This window comes from Myotis brandtii, unplaced genomic scaffold (assembly GCF_000412655.1).
Source record: "Myotis brandtii unplaced genomic scaffold, ASM41265v1 scaffold1460, whole genome shotgun sequence".
NCBI lineage: Eukaryota > Metazoa > Chordata > Mammalia > Chiroptera > Vespertilionidae > Myotis > Myotis brandtii.
Window position 1 is genome coordinate 401798 of NW_005355248.1, and position 15794 is coordinate 417591.

The following is a 15794-nucleotide window of genomic DNA, read 5'->3' on the forward strand; positions in this document are numbered from 1 at the left end:
GATATTAAAATATTTCTTCTAATTAATTTCCTTTCAGTGTGCACAAATTTGTGCACTGGGCCACTAGTATGCATATATGCAAAGCCCATGGACACAGACAATAGTGTGGTGAAAGCCTGGGAGGGGCGGGTGCAAGTTGGAGGGGGTCAATGGAAAAAAATCAAAGAGGACATCTGTAATACTTTCAACAATAAAGATAAATTTTTAAAACATAAACAGTACAGAAATGTATAAAGTAAAAGATTAAAAATAAAGTGTATTATCTGTTCTTTCCCTAAAAAAATAAAATAAAATAAACATCCTTTTTAATGATGTGCTGCAGTTTCTTTCAAGCTAAATTTGTATAAATGTGGAGGGATGTTAAATTTGATGCAGGAGTGCCAGGCTTCCGGTTGGTTTCCTAAATCCTCCTTCTACCCCTTGATTTTCTCTCCCTGACCTTCGGTCCGCCTCAGCCTTTGGACTGTCAAAGATCTGTAAGTAAACATTAGCAGCATTTTCTTTCTCCTCTCCTCTATCTTTTTTATTTTCCCTCTTTCCTTTTTCCAGATAAAATGACCTTTTTGTTACGTCTCTTTCTCCTTTGTCTCTCTATGAAAGCTTGGATTCCATTTCATTTTACCATCAGTGGTGAGCTAATATCTCCTCAATCAGTCCTGTCTTGGTTGCTTATAAAGTGCCAGGCACTGTTCTAGGTACCGAAGAGACAAGAGACAAACCCCTCCTCTCATGGCGTTTACTGCATGTTGAGAGACACATACAGTAAACAATAAGAACAACACGTTAGATATCAGATAATGTCCTGAGGCAAAAATATATCCGAGGAAGGAGCATGGTGTTTGTGGATGGGAGCAGGTCAACAATGTTAAATGGCAAGGCCAGGGAAGGCCCTGGAGTGGAAGGTGACATTTAAGCAAAGACTAGGAGAAGGAGGAGAGGCAGTAAATGGCACAAGTGTATGGCAGAAGGAATTAGCAGGCAGAAAGAACAGCGAGTGCTAACACCTGTAAAAGCACACAGGGGGTGATCCAGGAACAGCAAGCAGACCAGCAGCTGAAACCCACTGAGTAGGGGTGGTGTGGAGGGAGCTGGGAGGGTGAGGTGGTGAGAAGCAGTGGGTGGGAGAGGGCAGTGTGCCCTTGGCAGGCCCTGGGACTTGTTTCCTCAATGAGATGGGAAGTTGCTGAGGAGTTTTGAACAGAAAAGTGATATGTGAATTATGCTTTAAGTGGATCTTTCCAGCTGCTGGGTTGAGGACAGATGGTAGGGGAGCGTGGATAGTCACAGACAGACCGCTTTAAACGCAACTGCAGATAGCCAGATATGTGGATGGGGGTAGCAACAAAGGTGGTGGGATTCTGGATATACTTAAACCAACGAAATTTGCTACTGGATTGGGCAGTGTTCAACACCATATGCCCAAACAATGGGGAATCCTCCCCAGAGAAGCGTGGGCAGTGTTTTCTGACAGCTCTGCGTTGTCTAAGGCAGTGGTTCTCAACCTTGGCTGCACATTAGAATCACCTGGGAATCTTTTTAAAATCCTGATTTCTGGGCCTCATCCTCCGGAAATTCTGTTTCTTTGTTATGGGCTGGGGCCACACACCCCATAACAAAGAAACAGAATTTCCGGAGGATGAGGCCCAGAAATCAGGATTTTAAAAAGATTCCCAGGTGATTCTAATGTGCAGCCAAGGTTGAGAACCACTGGTAAAGGATGCTGTCTTTGTGTGCTGATTGGTTGTTAACTGATCGCTTTGCACTCGCTGGACTTCAGCTGCCAATGCCTGTGAGTGTGACCCGAACCTTGTCATCTCTCAGAGCTGGTCCACCTGTTAAACCCAGCCGGCCAGAAAGTCCTGTGGCTCATACCCTCACCCGCCCACGGAGGCCTGCTGTTATCTCAAACCCATTGTCTCCCGCCTCCGGCTCCCTCCCGGCTTCCCTCCCACGGGTCATCCTTGCAAACTCGCAGAATACTCTGGTCTCTGACCTTCTGTCCCTCACCCATGCCCTGAGAAACCCTCAGCCGTGGCTTCTCAGTGGCACAGCCGGGCTGTGGCCCAGAGGCAGGCGGGCTGAGCTGGGCCGTCTCCATGCACACGCCAGTCACTCCCACAGAAGCTAGTTTTGACTTTCATACTCTATGGCAGAACCTGTCCCCTCCCTGTTAACCTTTTTCCCAGCACATTCCTAAGCTCCTAGCACGCAGGAGAAGTAGATAACATCAAGGAATACTTTCAGTGTTACTCACACTCCTAGCCAGAGCCTGTGCACCCACATTTCCATCCACCAGCCCTTCTTCCCGAGGGAAAAGGAGGGCTCCCAGGCCAGACTCCGCCTTTCGGTTCTAGGTCCCAGGAGCTCCCCACCTCAGAGGCCTGTTTCAAAAACCCCTGAATCTCATCCTGTACTTATACAAGCGTATACGTTTGAAGTATTCACTTAAATTGGGTGAGTTTTAGAGGATGAAAATTATACCTTAATAAAATTAAGATTTCTTTAAAAAACACACCTGAATCTCTCCTGTTCTGAACACTCCAGCCTCTGACAAAACAAATAAAAGCTCCATTTGAAAGTGTAATCTGTACTTGCTACCTGCACAAACATTAATGAGTTCCTACAATGACCCCTGGTAGGTCCTCCCCTAAGTGGGAAGCTGACCCACTATGGTACTTAGAAAATAATAGAACTTATTTTTTAGATCAATTCTGTGCCAAGCACTATGCATGGCATTTGTCATATCTAACTTTATGTAATCCTCCCAACTCCCCTAAGAAGTAGTTATTATTACCTACATTTTACTTGGAAAGACTGAGCCTTAGAAGGGGTTAGTACCTTGCCCAAGGCTACCAAAAGGGACAGTGGGGGGCAGGGCCCTGAACTCAGGTCTGTCTAATGCCCCTCACCACTAAGTCTTCATTTAGGCCAGGTAATGAGGTTGCAGGTAATGTAGATATGGAGAGAGAACAGATCAGAACAATCAGCTGCTCACAAGTTTTATGCATTTCTCTAGGCTGTGTGAAGGCCCTGTCCTCATTGTCCTCATATTGCAGGTAGTGTAGATATGGAGAGAGAACAGATCAGAATAATCAGCTGCTCACAAGTTTTATGCATTTCTGAGTCTAGGCTGTGTGAAGGCCCTGTCCTCATTGTCCTCATTCCTGAGGACACACCGGAGTGCTGACAAACAAACTATCCCTCCCCAGAATCATTAAAGCACAGAGTCCTTCATGGACCACCAGACACAGTACCCTGAATCTGTAGGTCCTCTCATATTTCAAAGGAGAAAGAGCTTTTGCCCTGGAACATAGGGAGAGAGCTAGACAAGGTGAAGTTAGAACTACAAATTGATACGAGTTACAGGTGAAAGCATGTATGAATTGTTCTTCTTAAGGGAAATTCATATTCTAACACAGATTGTCAATGTAGATGCATTAGCCTCATACTGGAAGAAGACGCCATCTAGGGCTTTCATAGCTAGAGAGGAGAAGTCAGTGTCCGGCTTCAAAGCTTCCAAGTACAGGCTGACTCTCTTGTTGGGGACTAATGCAGCTGGTGACTTTCAGGTGAAGAGAGTGCTCATTTACCATTCCCAAAATCCTGGGGCCCTAAGAATTATGTTAAATCTAAGCAGCCTACATGGGACAACAAAGCCGTGATGACAGCACATCTGTTTACAACATGGTTTACTGAATATTTGAATCCTACCACTGAGACCGACTGCTCAGAAAAAAAGATTCCTTTCAAAATAATAACAATGCACCTGATCACCCAAAAGCTCTGAAGGAGATGTACAACAAGATCAATGATACTTGTATGCATGCATATAAGCATAACCAATGGACACAAGACACTGGGGGGTAGGGGAGGTGAGGGGAAGGTCAAGGGGGGAGAAAAAAGAGACATATGTAACACTCTTTGTAATACTTTAAGCAATAAAACAAAATTTAAAAAAAAAAGATCAATGCTGTTTTCATGCCTATTAACACAACATCCATTCTGCAGCCCACGATCACAGAGCAATTTCAACTTCCAAATTTTATTATTTAAGAAATACACTTCATAAGGCTTTACCTGCCATAGCTAGTAATTCTGCTGATGGATTGGGGCAAATCTGCTCCTGGTGAAGGTGCTGTGAAGATTACTGAAATGACAGCAAAGGATTTAGAATATGACATAAACTTAGCTGGTAAAGGCTGCGGCAGGGTCTGAGAGGATTGACCCCAATTTTGAAAGAAGTTCTACTGTGGGTATAATGCTATCCAACAGCATCGCGTGGTACAGAGAAATTGTGAAAGGAAGAGCCAATTGATGCAGCAAACTTCATTGTCTTATTTTAAGAAATTGCCACAGCCACCCAACCTTCAGCAAGTACCATCCTGATCAGTCAGCAGCCACCACCATGAAGGCAAGACCCTCCGCCAGCAAAAACATTATGACTCACTGAAGGCTCAGTTGATGGTTAGTGGTTTTTAGCAATAAAGTATATAAGGTGTAGACTTTGTTTTTGGACGTAATACTATTACACACTTAATATACTACATTAAGTGTAAACATAACTTTTATATGCACTAGGAAACCAAAAATTCATGTGACTCGCTTTACTGCAATATTCACGTTTTTTGCAGTGGTCTGGAACTAAATCCACAATACCCCCAAGGTATGCCTGGACTTGTTAATACGCAGTAAAAAAAAAAGAAAAAGAAAAAGAAAGCACGAATGAAAGTTGAAAGTGTACTAGTAACTCATGAGGTCTGGGAAATGTGTACAACACATGTCTAACAAACGTTGATTGAACCACTTCTATACTGAAAGCACCAGCGTCAACTCAGGGGATACAAAGATAAAGATGACATTCTGTTTCTGAACATAAAAGCCCACAGGGGGTGGGAGAGAAGTCATGTGTACAACCACCTGGAATTATTTACCAGGACGATGTGACAAGGGCCGAGCACAAGCACAGGACCCTTGAGTAGTCATGTCCCCTAGTGCCTGAATATCTCACCAAGAACTGACACCGTCCTCTGTATTATAAGGAGTACATCTAAGACGCCTCACCCTAGAATGGGGAGGAGATGAAAGGTGAACATCTGAGTGGGAATTTGGGGGTGTGAGGGCCTGCCCAGCAGGTCCTGAGTCAGGGCTGGGAAGAGCATTTCCTTACTCTCTCCTATCTGTTTTGAACCCTTAATTTTCCATTGGAAAGTATTTTAAGAGCTCACCAAGCCACGTGGAGAATACATAACTGAATGAGAGGTGAGAAAACAAGCACATGATTGTGTCTGTATCTGTTGAAACACTGTTGAGAGGGAGATGGGGGGTGACACAGCAGAAACATTTGAATAGATAGGGCCTGACTGTGGCTGTGGGAGTCTCATGAAGCACTTGATCTACTCCTTGGTCAGTCACGTGGCCACAGATGAATATTAGATGAGAGCAATCAGCATGCCCTTTAGTTCATTCAGGATTGCCTAACTTATGACTCATTCACAAGTGGTTGTGCCTGCCGTTTTGGGAGGCCGCCACAAGAGGCCACAAGCTTTTTATAAAATAGGTCTTAGAACATTTCTCTACAAAGTGCTATGCATTCTTTAAAAAAAGACAAAGTATATCAGAAAGCAAATAATTTCACCCGCTGACTCAGCCACATAGTCCAGTCAGTTCTGGCCTCAGATGAGTGGTTGGCCTGACATGAGCAGGCTCTTCAGCTGAGTCACAGCCAGGACTTCCCGCACTGCTGCCTCATGAGTGACTGTCTGCTCCCTGTGTGCCCCTGGCGAGCTCCAGGATCCCTGGGAACTTCTAAAGGACGCACCCTGAGCCCTGGGCCACACTAGCCTAGTTCTCAGAGAAGCACCCTGCAGGAGAGCTGAGAGCCAGCACAGTGCTGGCAGGTTTGTGGCCCCTGGTTAAGCCCTTCTCAGCTGCACTATTGCTTAAACCCCACTGGAGGGTCTTCCCCACACCTCCCCTCTTCCCATCCATCTGGTGAGAGCCCAGCTGCTGGCAGGTTGAGGACAGCAAATGGGGTTTGAGGCCTAGGTCCAGGCTCTGCCAGGTGTTACACTGTCGTCACACCCTCAGCATGCAAGGTCATTGGTGTTGAGAGATAACGCATTCCTCCCCCAGAGTGAATTTATTTTTGACACTTGGGGACAATCTCCCAGCTGAGTCCATTGAGGGACCTTCTTAGCTGGAAAGGCTTAGAGATCATCTAGTCCCAACTCCCATGTTAGAGGAAATTGAGTGCTAGTTGCAGCCATTTATCCAAAGTCACACCTCCTGCTTGTAAAAACAACCAGAGCTAGGGCTTAGGGCTCCTTATCCAATGCTCTTGTCTACTGCAATGAGTGTTATCCTCAGGTCGGCTCCTAGAGTGTGTGTGATGTCTGCGGACGCCAACGGCCAGGCACTGTTCCAGAGCAGCAAACAATAACAAAGTCACTACTTTTATGGGGCCCTTCTTTCTAGTGCTCATGCTAGGAAATATGAGAGTACAACAAAGGACTATGTCAAACAGCAAGTGGGGGTGGGTACTAAGATGTATACAGCAGGGTAGAGGGACAGCGTGCTGCCAGGATGAGGGCATGTGCTATTTTAAGTAGGATAAGGTGATAATTAGGCAGAAAGTAGGGAGGGAGGGCATCATGCAAGTTTCCAGAAAGAAACCATTCCAGGCAGAGGGGACCAGTGCAGGAGTCCTGAGGCGGGTGCTTGGTGCCTACAAGGAACTCTGAGAAAGCCACTGTAGCTGGCCCAGAGAGGGGAGCTGGAGAGTCGTAGGAGAGGAGGTCAGAGATATACTGAGGTGGAGGGAGCAGACCAGGCAGGGCAGCCTTACATGGTAAAAATTTAGAATTTAATTCCAAAGGCAATGGGAAGCCAGAAGAATGGCATGATTTGATTAGGCTTTGGGAAGACACTCTGGCTGACATGCACATAGAATAGTGGGGAAAGGCTAGGGTCCAGAAAACAAGCTTGAGAAACTATAGTTTCTCAGAGAAAGAAATGGTGATGGTTTGGACTAGGGTTGTAGTGATCGAGGAGATGTGATATCTGAGCAGCATCTTGAGAAATTGGTGGGCACCTCATGGTGGGCACTGCTCTAGTCCCTCCCTACTCTAGGCCAGTCTCCATACAACAGTTAGAATAATCTTCCTAAAATCAAATATTACCCTTGTACTTACCTCTGATTGCTTAAGAGTTTTGGGTGCTTATTTCTGAATTTTCCTAACCTCTCAGTCTCATTCTCCACTACTGGCCCACATACTCCCTATATTCTTTGTTATGGGGTGGGGCCACAACATTAGTAACACAGAAACAGAATTTCCGGAGGATGAGGCCCAGAAATCAGGATTTTAAAGAGATTCCCAGGGGATTCTAATGTGCAGCCAAGGTTGAGAACCACTGGACTAGAGGGAAGAGAACTGCAATCAAATAAATGCAAGGCAGGGGGTGAAGGTAGGGGTTTAATAGTGTCTGAGTTATCATTCACAACAGGTTCGTTCTCGTAAGGGGCACTGCTCACACAGGATGGAAGATTTTAAGGTTGCTGAGTGATTGCAGCATTCCAATTTAGATGTCAAGAGATGGCAGAAGATAGGGGCGGTGGGACGGAGGACTGAGCCCTTTTCCAAAGGGCCTTCATGGTGCCAACGCCTTGCCTGTCAGGTGGCACATTCCCAGCCCACACAGCCTGAGAAGGCTGATGAGTAGGCACCCCTAGATGGGATGTCCCATGACACAGCTCAGCTGTGGGCCAATGTCTTAATGACTTCATACAAAATTCTGGGTCAAGTATGTAAGAAACAGGGAGGAGGGTCACTGAGTTAGTTGTGAGCTGAGTTGGCCTTTGACTGAATAGCACAACACAGTCATTGAGTCTATGATTATTATCAGGATACAGCTTGCTTCTGTTTGTGACAAAGGTCATCAATTTAGGGGCATTTCAGAAGCACAGCCTAGAGTAGGACTTGGATGACTGATTCACCACTGATTACCATATGAGTGCCCTGAGGTTGGGGACTGTCTTTTCCTTGTTTCCCTGTGGCACCAAGAACAAGGCCCTGGACAATAGCTCATGCTGAGGGAATAAAGGTCACTCTGAAGGACTGAGATTCCCTGTCCCTCAGTGTTTCTATCTATAATCTAAGAAAAACATCCATTTGTACCTATTCTACTTACAGTGATAAAGTCAGAATAGAAGTTCTAAAAAATACATTTGAAAGGCATTTCAATATTCCAATTTCCATGATAATGTCTGTGTGGTACATTATATTGAAAAGTAAAGAAATAACAACAGCCCTGACTGGCTTGGCTCAGTGGATAGAGCATCAGCCTGCGGACTGAAAGGTCCCAGGTTCGATCCCAGTCCACATCCCCAGTGGGAGGTGTGCAGGAGACAGCTGATTGATATTTCTCTCTCATCGATGTTTCTGGCTCTCTATCCCTCTCCCTTCCACTCTGTAAAAAAATCAAAAAAATATATTTTTTTTAAAAAAGAAAAAAAAGAAATGACAACAAAAAAGCAAACAATCTGATTAAAAAGTGGGCAGAGGACCTAAACAGACATTTCTTCAAAAAAGAAATAACATGTGATCAAAAAAAATATATGAAAACATGCTCAATCACTAATCATCAGGGAAATGCAAATCAAAACCACAATAATATACCACTTCACACCTGGCCGAATGGCTAGTATCAATAAATCAACAAACAGCAAGCATTGGCTTGGGTGTGGAGAAAAGGGAACCCGCAGACCCTGTTGGTGGGATTGTAAATTAGTGCAGCCACTATGGAAAACGATATAGAGATTCCTCAAAATATTTTAAAAAAAAGAATTTCCATATGATCCAGCAATTCACTTATGGGTATTTATTTATCCAAAGAAATCCAAAACACTAATTTATAAAGATACGTGCACCCCTACATTCACTGTAGCATTATTCACAGTAGCCAAGATATGAAAGCAACATAGATGTCCATCAATAGATAAATGGATAAAGAGGACATTATATGTATTATACACATTATACATATATACAAATATACATTAGGTATAATGAAATATTATTCAGCAATAAAAAGAAATTAAATATTGCCACTTGCGACAACATGGATGGACCTAGAGGGTATTATGCTAAGTGAAATAAGTCAGACAGAGAAAGACAAATGCTAAATGACTTCACTCATATACGGAATCTAAAAAAACAACAACAAAATAAATGAATAAACAAAACAACAAAAGGAATATTAACTGGAAAGAAAACATAAAAGGCTAGTTGGCACAGAGGATTAGTATTGGACTGTGAGTCTGCACAACCAAAGACTATTTTGAGTTTGTCTCTAACTCTCTTGGTGATCTAGTTAAATGGATTTACATTTCTTGGCTTCAGCTTCAATATTATTTCCAAAATTAACAGTCTATGGTTATGATTATGTTTTAATGAACTCCGTTATTTCTATTGTACAACAAAGTTCAATTTGGGCCAGCCGCCATGCTTCCAGTTTCATCATATCATGTCCCTTAACTTCTCTGTCCCTTAGAGTCTTTCTCTAGAAAGTAATGTAATAGACAAGCCATCTTGCCTCTTCCATTTGCTATGGAATTCTGTATGTCACACAATGGATTTGGATCAATCTTTCCTCCTACACTACACCGTAGGTTAAAAATGTTTGACTCTCTCATGCTTTGTAGGTTACTGCTGGCTCATGAACTGTCCTTGAGGTTTTATAATGGCTCACTCAAGAGATTAGAATCAATAATCTCTGGAAGGCCATTCCATTCATTCACCAAGATTCATTAAGTTCCTTCAGTTCGTCAGGTGCTGTGCCAGACAAACAAGAGATGAAGACAAGGTCTCTGTTCTCAGTCCAGTAATCTCCTCAATAAGATCAAGTTAATAAATACAATCATTTTATCATTCTGTTCATATTTTTATGTTTTATATTAGTGCATTTCCATTCTTAGTTGAAAGGTTTCCTTGTCCTCTAGAATATAAGGTAGTCTTCTAGATTTTTGTCTTGAGGATTATTAAATTTAAGTCATTTCTACATCTGGAACTTGTTTTATAAATAGTTTGAAAAAAGTTGTTCCAAATTTAATTTCCTTCATATTGATTGACATTTTTTCCAGTAACATTTATTAAGTTATCCATCCTTTTTTCATTTTATTGAGCAAAATAGTTGTCACTTATTAAATTTTCATATATAGTGAGCCCTATTTTTTGGATTCACTAATATGTTTCACTTATATATTTGTCTATTTCAGTTATATTACCAAATTGATTTGATTCTAGAACTTTTGAAGTATGTTTTGATATCTGGTGAGGCAAGCATTCCCTTACTAGTCTTATTCTGCAAAATTTTATTCTTGTGTACTTATTATTCTCTATAAACATTAAGATAGTTTTGGATTCTTAATTGGATAGTGTTTGAATTCCTATTGAAATTTCATTAAAGTTATAAAATTAGCTTCAGGAAGTGAATATTTTTATGCTATTTTTGTTCAGACCTTGTTTTATGTTCTTCAATAAGATCGTACTATTTGGCAAAGATATTGTAAACAAGTCAATATAAATATATTTGAAAAATATTATTTTCAATGAAGAAGACAAATAAAGGATTTATAAAATGTAAAGTGTTCCTATAACTTGATGAGAGGGATAAACAACCAAAATAAAAGTGAGCAAAAGACATGAATGGGCAATTTATAGAAGAGTAAATCCAAATAGCTGGCAAATATATGGAAAGATGCTCAGTCACCCATCAAGATTTTCAAATTGAAGATAAGTTGAGGTCTCACTTTACACCAGGGTTTCCCAGCCTGGGCGCGGGTGGCATTCTAGGCTGGGTAATGCTGTTGTGGGGGCTGCCTTGAGTAACGCAGGGTATTTAGCAGAATCCGGGGCTTTTCCCACAGGAAACCAGTAGCATTTACCCCCAACTATGATTGACAGTTATGACAATCAAAAATATCTCTATCTCCAGACTTTGGCAAATGTCCTAGAGGTTGGGGGGCGATGGGGAGCAAAATCATTACAGGTTGAGAACCACGAATTTCCACCTATCATAGTAGCAACAAGTTCAAAGCTTGATTATATCTGTTGTTGGCAAGGATCCAATACAAACAGAATACTCTCATGTGTTGCCAGTAAAAACATAACGTATAACTTTTATGGAAAACGACTGAACAATGCCTACCCCATTCCTGAGAATAAATCCCATAAAAATGAAGCAAACAACACACAGACAAAAATTATATAAAGATGTTAATTTCAGCAGCTGGCAGTGACCAAAACCCTAAAGACAGAAGGAATGACCATAAATAGGAAATGGTACACTCACACAATAGAACATTAGAAAGAATTACAGCTTCACCTCATCACATGAAATGTGTCCATGAATTATTCCTGAGTGAGAAAGGCAAGATTCAAAAGGGTGTGTAATGTATTTCTCTTCTTTTGTTGTTGTTAATCCTCACCCAAGGATATTTTTCCATTGATATTTTAGAGAGAGTAGAAGGGAGGAGGAGAGACAGAGAGAAAGAAACATCAATGTGAGAGAAACGCATCGATTGGTTGCCTTCCACATGAGCCCTGACCAGGGCCAGGGATCGAGCCTGCAACTGAGGGTACACCCTTGACCAGAATCGAACCCAGGACCCTCCACAGGCCAACACTCTATCCACTGAGCCAAACCGGCTAGGGCTGTAATTCTACTTTTTGCAAAACACCTATCCCCACATGCTTTTATAGAGAGAGAAAAATGTCTGTTGACATTGTATTTACCCCTACAAAGTGGGCAAAAATATTTGCACATCATATTTCTGACAAGGCTTTGGTTTCCAGAATGTGCATATAAAGAACTCTTACAACTCTACATCAGAAAGACAAACAATCCAATTAAAAAGTTGGCAAAAGACTTGAGTAGACATTTTCCAAAGAAGACATGCAAATGATATAAATACATGAAAAGATACTCAACCTCATTAATCATTAGGTAAATGCAAATCAAAACCACTTTACACCCCCTGGAATGAATTTTGTTTTTTTCACAGAGGAAAATAACAAGTGTTGGCAAGGATGTGGAGAAATTGGACCCCTCATACATTGCTGGCAGGAATGTTAAAAGGTGCAGGGTCTATGGAAAACAGTTTGGCAGCTCCTCAAATAGTTAAACACAGAATTAAAAAGTGAGCTAACAATTCCGCTCTTATATACCCCAAGCTATTGAAAACAGGTATTCAAAGAAATACGTGCACACAAATGTTCATAGCAGCACTATTCATAATAGCCCAAAAGTAGAAATAACCCAAATGTCCTTCAACTGATTAAAGAATAAACAAAATGTGATATACAGATAAAATGGAATATTTTCAGTCATTAAACGAAATGAAGTACTGATTCCTACTACAATGTCCATGAACTTTGAAAATGTGCTAAATCAAAGCCAGACACAAAAGGTTTCACATTGTATGATCCCATTTGTATGAATTATCCAACATAGATAGATCCATAGAAACAGAAAGCACATCAGTGCTTGCCAGGAGCCATGGAAGGGGAGATTAGGGAGTGATTGCTTAACGGGTACAAGTTTCCTTTTGGGGTGGTGAAAGGTCTTAGAACTAGACAGTGGTGATGGTCGCACAACATCGTGAATGCACTAATGCCACCGAGTTGTACACTTAAATAAGTTGAATGGGTAATCTCATTATGTAAGTATTACCTCAACTTGTAAAATATACAGTGACCCAAGAAAGTGTAGACTGGTACACACACTTTGAGTAATTATAAAGGCAGTGTTTATTAAAATACATTTCATTTTTAAATTTGAGTTATCAGCCATTAAAGGGTGTAATACATTTTGGAGGAGACACCCTATATATTCTATTTAGCTCTGTGTTAGTTCCCTATTGCTGCATAAGTTACCACAAACTTAATGGCATAAAAATTATAACAATTCAGCTCACGGTTCTGTAGATCAGAAGTCCAGGTGGGCTTGGGTAGCTTCTCTAGAGTTTTACAAGAAGAAATTAAGGTGTTGGCGGGGCGGGGCTCTTCTCTGGAAGCTCTGAGGAAGTACCTACTTCCAAACTCCTTTCGAGTGTCAGCAGAATTCAGATCCTTGTGATTGTAGGACTGAAATCCCCGATTCCTTGCTGCCTATCAGCCAAGAGTTCATCTCAACTGCTACAGGGAACCCCATCCTGGGCATGTAGCCTCCTCTAGCACCAGTACACCAAGTCTCTCATTCTTCAAACATCTCTCACTTCCTCTTCTGCTGCCAGAAGAAAAGTCATTGCTTTCAAAAGGAAATGGCTGGTGTGATTAGGTGGGGCCCATGTGGATATTCTCACTTTTGCCATATAATGTAACAATCACAGTTGTATTAGCTCATCAGATTGGATTCTACCCCACATTCAAAGGGGGAGAGATCTTACAAGGGCAAGGATCAGTCTTAGAATTCTGCCTACCTTGACCTCTTAGAGAAAAAGAGTAAAAAACAGTTTCTACCCAATTTAAGAACAATTATTGGTTAATGCCCCAAATTGCAAAGATATGAGGTGTCTGTGATTGATACCAAGGAAAAGGTTCAAGCCAGTGATTTACAGGTTAGCACAATGCAGGGCTTCAGGCCTCAGGCAAGAGACAGAGTGGCCTTCTCTTTCTGAGGCCTCTCCTGGCTTTCTTTTTCTTCCTTCTATGAAAGCACTGAATGTTAATGCAAAGCAACTGCCAAGAGGACCACTGGTGTTCGCTCTGCAGTCATGATGAGGGGACTACATGATTGTATTATGTACATTAGAAGTTCTCACCCTTTAGTCTTAAGACTCCTATTTCTGAAGACCCTAAAGATTTTATTTTTGTGGGTTATATCTATTGATAAATGCCATATTAGAAATTGAGTCTGGAATGATTTTAAAAATATATTTTTATTGATGTCAGAGAGAGGAAGGGAGAGGGAGAGAGAGATAGAAACATCAATGATGAGAGAGAATCATCAATCAGCTGCCTTCTGCACATACCCCACTGGGGATTGAACCTGCAACCCAGGCATATACCCTGACCTCCTGGTTCATGGGTCGATACTCAACCACTGAGCAACACTTGCCAGGCAAGTCTGGAAATTTTGTGTGTTTTTTTAATCTTTATTATTGAAAGTATTACATATTCCCCTCCCCACCCCCCATCGACCTCTTCTAACCCACCTCCACCACCATCCCAGGCCTTCACTACCTTATTGTCTGTGTCCATGGGTTAAGCATATATGCATTTAAGTTCTTTGGTTGATCTTTTCCCACCCAATCCCCCTCCCCCGCCTTTCCTCTGAGATTCCACAGTCTGCTCCATGCTTCTATGTCTCTGGATCTATTTTGTTCATTAGATTCCACATATGAGTGAGATCATTTGATACTTATCTTTCTCTGACTGGCTTATTTCGCTCAGCATAATACTCTCCAGGTCCATCCATGCTGTTGCAAATGGTAAGAGTTCCTTCCTTTTTTACAGCCATATAGTATTCTATTGTGTAAGTGTACCACAGCATATAGATCAATGGGGGCAGAACAATGAACCCAGAAATTGACCCAAGCCAAGTAAACACAAAAATACACAAGCACACATCCTCTTAGCCTTTAGTGATTTCATCACACATCATGTGGTCTCTAGAGCAGTGATGGCGAACCTATGACACGCGTGTCAGAGGTGACATGTGAACTCATTTTTTTTGGTTGATTTTTCTTTGTTAAATGGCACTTAAAGATATAAAGTACATATCAAAAATATAAGCCTTTGTTTTACTATGGTTGCAAATATCAAAAAATTTCTATATGTGACACGGCACCAGAGTTAAGTTAGGGTTTTTCAAAATGCTGACACGCCGAGCTCAAAAGGTTCACCATCACTGCCCTAGGGCTTCCCGGACCACACTTGGAGACTCTTTGATGGATGTAAATACCAACAATTGCATTTCTGCAGAGATTAATCATCTCATATATTTTGGCGCATTCACTTGTACAGCCTTCTTCCCTTTTACTAGTATTGTTCCACCTAGGAGACTTTTTTTTGTGTGTGTAGCTGTTTGCAAAAATTATCCTTTTGGCAAAAAGCGTCATTTGCTTACAAGAGGAAAATTGAGGTAGATGGGCCGTAGCATACATTAAAGCAAAATAGAGAGTTAAAAAAAATGTCTTACTCTGCAAATACTGCACCGAGAAAATTGCGTTAAGCGGTGCAGCTTGGTCTGCAGCGGCAGGACTGGGAAGGAGTCCGCTGTGAGTCAGGCAGAAAGGCTCACAGCGAAATGAAAGGAAGCACTGGGACTTCTTGTCTTGCTTTGCCCTTGAAAACTATGCCAAGTTTTTTTTGTTGTTGTTTTTTTTTTTTAACGAACAAATTGGTAGTATTTAATAACTGCTTTAACGATTCAGAATTTCCCACTTTCCGTTTACACACAGGCTACAGCATTCAGTTATGTGTTTGTTCTCTTTGTATCCTGCTTGCAAAAAAGTGACAAAATTGAGCCAAATCCAGTTGATGAGCACTCCATTGAGGTCCTTCTGTTCAGTGACTAGCTGGCTCCTTCTTCTCACAATAGTTTACGCACTTTCTTCGGTTCGTTCTCTCGGTAAACGCTCCCGGGCCGCTGAGCACACCCTGAAACAGGTTCGGCAGCCCCTGCCCCAGGGGTACTCTGCCCGGCCTCGCCCGCTAAGTCACCGGGGAAGAGGGATCTGAAAGGTGAGAGACCGTGGCGCCTTCCTTCCGGTGGGGATTGGACCACACGGAGCA